Here is a 6190-nt window from a genome sequence, read left to right as displayed (position 1 = left end):
GATTGCTTTTATGGTGGCCCTGTAAGAAAGTTATGAGAGGTTTCCTGTTTCCAGAGTTTTGGTTCTCTCATGGTTTATTTGAATCTGTGAACGACCCCAGGATCCATTCCAATATATTTTTATTTTCTTAAGCCAAGTAAGGTCACTGACAGTTTACTTTTTTGCTCACAAATAAACGAGCTTTAACTAATATCCAGATTGGTTCCAAAAAATGGATTGTAGGAAATAAGGAATCTTGGAACTGGTTACATTGTCATTCAGTTGCTCAATTTTGTCTGACTCTTCGTAATCCCATGGACTACAGCACATCAGGCTCCCCTGTCCTTCACCGTCTTCCAGAGTTTGCTCAAACTCATGTCAAATGATTTGCTGATGTCATCCCACCATCTCATCCTCTGTTGTCCCCCTCCTCCTGCCTTTAATCTTTTCCAGCATTAGGGTCTTTTCTAATAAATCAGTACTTCACATCAGGTGGCCAAAGTATTGGTGCTTCAACTTTAGCATCAGTCCTTCCTGTGAATATTCAGGGTTGATTTCCTTTAGGATTGATTGGCTTAATTTCCTTGCAGTCCAAGGGAGTGGAGAAGTCCAGCACCACAGTTCATTAGTATCAATTCTTCTGTGCTCAGCCTTCTTTATGGTCCAACTGTCACATCCGTACATGACTTCTGGAAAAACTGTAGCTTTGACTATATGGACCTTTGTAGGAAAAGTGATGTCTCTGCTTTTTCATATGCTATCTAGGTTTCTCATAGTTTTTCTTCCAAGGAGCAAGCATCTTTTAATTTCATGGCTGCAGTCGTCATCCACACTGATGTTGGGTAGGATGAAAGGCAGCACCACCTCTCTTTGTCTTCTGGATGGAAAGCTAGCAGCTGCAGCGATCACCTTATCAAGCTCTTGTCCTTAGTCACCAGGACCCATAAGCCCTTGAAGGATAAGGCCCTTGGATACCAGTTAGCAGCCACCATAGAATAGTCTAACAGAACAGAGAGGGGACAGTTTAGTGATGGAAAAAGATTATGGAGTCAGGTGATTGCTTTCAAGGACACTGGATAACTTAGGGGAGAGAATAAACTTTAATCCCCAAATCTCAACTCAAGGTGTTGAGGGAAACTCAGGGCAATTATATGACTTGACCAATTCCTCAGGTTTCTTATGTGAAAATTAAGGGATAGAGTGGGGTCCTAACTGTTGGTACAGAGGTAGCTGGAAGGAATTAGAATGTCTTTTGGCTGCAAATTAGAGACACCGGAAGTGTTTTTAAAGCTCTAGTGGCCCAAGCTATTAAACCAGCACTCTGAGGGTGGGATATAGGCATCAGTGTTTGTTAACGGCTCACCTTCTCCCCCTCACCCCCAGCGATTCCTATGCAGCCAAGGTCCTAAAATACTGAGCTGAAGAAAAGAACACACCAAGCTAGTTGTGAAGAACAGAGTTCTGAAACTTTCTCAATCATAAGAAATTAAGATTTTCCCATAGCTTCGCTGCTGAGTATTCCTTACTTAGCTGGATCTGGTTGAATGTGGTGCTCTCAGGAGATATGATAGTCAGCCTGTTATTTGGGGGCAACTGTCGGCAATGTTGACTGACCAAAGGAGAGAGCAGCACCCACCACTAAAAGCTCGCCTGTGCTAGACTGAGGTTTTGTATGCGCTGTCTACCGCTTCACTGACTTTTCTGTCAGTGCCCAAAGCATGGTTTTCTAGTGAAATTAGGAACAGATTGAAAAGGGAAACTTGTGAAAAATTAGAAGTTCTGATCTGGCTGTTCTTCTTTCTGGATTGGGTATGCTGGAGGTTCACCTGTTAGAAGGAAAATGGGTGTGGTTCTCATAAGGAGGGAGAAGGTAGACAGAGATGGTAACTAGGAAATGGTCTGATCTGCAGCAATCTCGATAGTTAGCGTAGGGCTTCTAGGAATGAAAGCAATAGGCAGCTACTTTAGTTCTTAATCTGGTTTTTCTTGAAGCCAACTTTATAGGTCTGGATAATAGACACTTGAATCAAGCTAGATCACAGCTTCTCTCTCGATTTCACACCTGAGTTAATTCGCAGGGCTAGACCCTCAAGGGCTGTGCTATATTGATAGATATGTGTACTTAGAAAAAAGTATCCAGTGTTTCAGTGGATACTGGTTCCAAATAAGCACCAACTTTGGGAAGATTGAGAACACCATGGCCCACTGATAAAAATACAGGCTATGAGTGGCACGTTGGACCCCATTTCACTCTAAGCCCAGGGGAATGGCTGAACTCCCCTTCCCTCTACCCCATGTTTTATTTCTTCAGTTCCTAAGTGTAGATGGATGGACACCCTTTGCAGAAGCCCAGCATTGGGTCCCTGCCTTCAAGAGTAAATATACTTGTGGCGGAAGGCCTAGGGAAGGACTCTGGAGCATTCTATCCTTAGCAAAATAATACGTGAGAAAGCAGGATGTCTTTGGGGTAATGACAGAGTTAAATGCAACCATTGATGGGAAGAAAGGTAGAAATGCAGACATTCCTGTCATCCCCAAATATACAGTGTACTTCCATTTGACCAGTGAGAAAGATTGATGGCCCTTGGAGGGTGACAGCAGTCTATAATGATCAAACTTAGGTGATTTGAATTGTAGATGCTATCCAGTGGTCTCTTTATTGGAGCAACTTAATACAGCCTCTGACATTTGACATGTAACTGTTGGTCTGACTACTGTATTTTTACCCATTTTGGTCGGTAGAATCCATCAACAGTTGTTTGCTTTTACCTGGCAGGGGCAGAATGGATGTCAGTTCTAGCCAATTGCTACATGAGGACACTTAATGCTTCATCAAACTGTAGGATGTCACATTAGCCCACTGTGTGGATGCAGAACATGAAATATCAGATACCCAAATGCCCTGATAAGACACAACATATGCCAAGGATGGAACCTGAATATCCTACAAATGGAGGGACTTGATTCCTTAGTGATTTTCTCAAGGATTCAGTGGTCTAGTGCATGTTGAGATAGCCTTCTTCAGTGTTAAAGGGCAAATTGCTGCACCTTCCCTGTTCTACAGTTGAGAAAGGCTCTGGATTTTAGAGACAGCATATAGCATACAGGTGTTTTGCACATATTTGTTTCCCAAGTGACCTAAAAAGTTGGTAGTGCAAAAGCAGCCTCTCTAGGTGGCCCACCCAGGCTGTAGACCAAGCAGCTCTGCTGCTCGGCCCTCTCAAAGTATCTGAAAGATTGAAATGCTTTACTAAAGTCAGAAACACGTCTCTATGAGAGTCACAGTGGAAGCCCACAGGATTTTGGAACAAGGCCACATCCCCTTCAGAAAATTACTATTTTCCTTTTGTGATATGGCTCCCATTTGCTACTGGTATGTGGGAGAGCCTGCGACCTCAGGTGCTGTGTAATCCACCTACTCAGAAAGTTGGCTGTTTCCAGTAGCAGTCCCATAGCAGATGGGACCAGAGCGGACCATGAAGGCACTCTAACTTTGTGGAAGCAGATTTCTCCCCACTCTGTGCCTTTAAGTACCCTATTCCCACTCAGCGCCCCTGTCAGCCTGTCCCTTGCCCCGCTGGAGAGTTGTTGGCCAATTAATTGAGAATGGAAAAAGTCAAGCCTGGCTTATAGATATTATTGAACAATATGTATTACCAGGTGGAAGTATACTGCTGTATACTGTAGCCCCTATTCACAGTGATCTTGAAGGACCCTAGAGGGCAAATCTCAGCAGACAGGACTTCAAGCAATGCCTTTACTATTATTATTATTATTATTTTGTGTGTTTTTTTTTTAGTTGTAGGATAATTGTTTTTAAATGTGTTGGTTTCTGCCATACAGCAATGCCTTTATATATATATGGCTGTGCTGGGTCTTAGCTGTAGCATGCAGGATCTTTAGTTGTGGCATGTGGGATCTAGTTCCCTGACCAGGGCTCGATTTTGGGCCCCTTGCATTAGGAATGCAGAGTCTTAGCCAGTGGACCACCAGGGAAGTTCCAAGCAGTGCCTTTTACCTTGTACTTTGACTTGAAGAAAATCTGACCTGATCCAGGCTCTAAAACGATCACTGGCTATATGGTCCGAGACCTGAAAAAAGCAATGTTGACAATTGGTGTAAAGGTTTTAGGAAGGATTTTACCAATGAACCTTGAGGATGGGACCTAGAATTTAAGATTAGAACAAAGCAGCTAGGTATTTACCAGGATCACCTCCTGAGCACAAATCCTTGACTTAGGGCCAGTCTCTGAGGGAACCCGGCATAAAACACATCTAAGTCCAGCAGCCACCTGGTGACAGGTTCATTTCCTTGGCCTGCTTCCATTGTGGATGGAGCTGTGATCTGTCCCCATGGAAACAGACAGTTACTCTGAGCATGGATCCTGTCATACCTTGGCCAGCACTAACGTTCATGGGCTTAGAATGCCTTCTGCTTTGTCATACACAGAACAGTGCCCGTGCTCAAGAATACAGGCAACTTCATAGAAAGAGGCAATGAACCAATGTCTATGGGAACAATGTCTTGTATTCCTGATGTGCCTCTGTTTCTCAGATATTATCTTTCCTGTTTTTCCCTCTATAACACACCGTATGTCAGTCACACCAGCCTTCTTTCAGAACAAGATTCATTCTTGAGTTGGGGCCTTTGCACTTACTCTTCCTTCGGCCTGGAACAGTGACATCTTTGTGTTCTACCCTCTTTTGTATCACTGATACTCACTTAACCAGTATCACTTCCACAGCAGGATGCTCCCTGCCTATCTAATCTAAAGGAGCTCTCTTGAAACTTCCTCTTATTTAAAAATTCTATTTATATAAATTTGCTTGTTTTATTTTCTTCATAGTATTTATCATTCCTTTTTGAAAAACAAGATGAACAAAATTATTCCAGGAAATAATCTGTGTGTTCAGCACTGACTGAACACCTAAAGTAAAACAATATTGATTAGATTTCATATTTTTGATAGAGGTGTGATGACTGAAATTAAACGGCAGCAGCCCTGAATAGCAAATTCTGAAATTTTAGGAAGTGAAAAGATCTGTGGGGGATAGCATTAAAGCATGCAACTAGTTATAAATAGAGAACTGAAAATGTTTCATTGAGCAGTTTTTTTAGAAGAAAGAAAAAAGTACACTAATTGCCAGGATGTCGTGCTGTGTTTCCAAAAAGACTGGTGATTATATCAAGGGTTTGCAATCACTTTGTGTGATCAGTTTGCAGAGACCTCCAGGCCTGTGTCCCTGTTTTAAATCATGCTCCTACAGAAGAAAACTACTTACAACATTCTTCTCAAATACAAAATGATCCATCCGCTGGTGCCAAGTGCCCACGAGTATGAAATGCAGTTGCCTCCTAAGTGCCCTGTAATCAGGACACATTTGTTAGCGCCGGCTCCAGGAGGGTAATGTCTGTCGTAAGACTCACAGAGAGAATGGGATTACTGAAGTAGAGATGTGGTGGTAGACTGTCTAACAAATTCTTTGGGACAGAACTGGCCTTACAAAAATTGTTTCCCAGATTCATGTCCGGTGTTGATCCAGCCCTCCCGTCCAGAGCAAAGGTTGGGCACAATGGCTACTGTGTTGCACTTTTCACCTCCGTGAATACAGTATGAGTGGGGTCCCTTGGAGCTGTGCCACCACACAGTTCTGGGTTATCCACTAGGACATGTCAGGGAGTTAATCCAGTTCCTGGGAAGCATATGTCTGGACATCTGTTGCTGGGGGTGCCCAGCATCCCTTTTCCTTTCTTCTGTCATAGAATCCTGACTTACCTTGAGGACTGTCATACCCCTGCTTGTAGTCCATGTGGGTCAGTGGGTTCGTACCCACTCTCTAAATATTCTCAGAGTATTGTGTTTCACTGGCTTCAGTGACTGGTTCAGGAATGAATAGGTGACTGAAGACAGACCAGTGAAACTCAACTAGTAGGCTTTAGTTGGAAACACTGGAAAATAGAATTCTTCATTCCATAAGGCTTCCCTGGTGGCTCAGCTGGTTAAAGAACCCGCATGCCAATGCAGGAGATGCAAGAGACGCAGGTTCAATCTCTGGGTCGGGAAGATCCCCTGGCGAAGGAAATGGCAACCCACTTCAGAATTCTTGCCTGGAAAATTCCATGGATAGAGGAGCCTGGCAGGCTACAGTCCGTGGGGTTGCAAAGAGTTGAACATGACTGAACACACACACACGTAAGACTTGAAGCTTGG

This window comes from Cervus elaphus, chromosome 3 (genome assembly GCF_910594005.1).
Source record: "Cervus elaphus chromosome 3, mCerEla1.1, whole genome shotgun sequence".
In the NCBI taxonomy this organism is placed as follows: Eukaryota; Metazoa; Chordata; class Mammalia; order Artiodactyla; family Cervidae; genus Cervus; species Cervus elaphus.
This window is presented reverse-complemented; position numbering follows the sequence as displayed.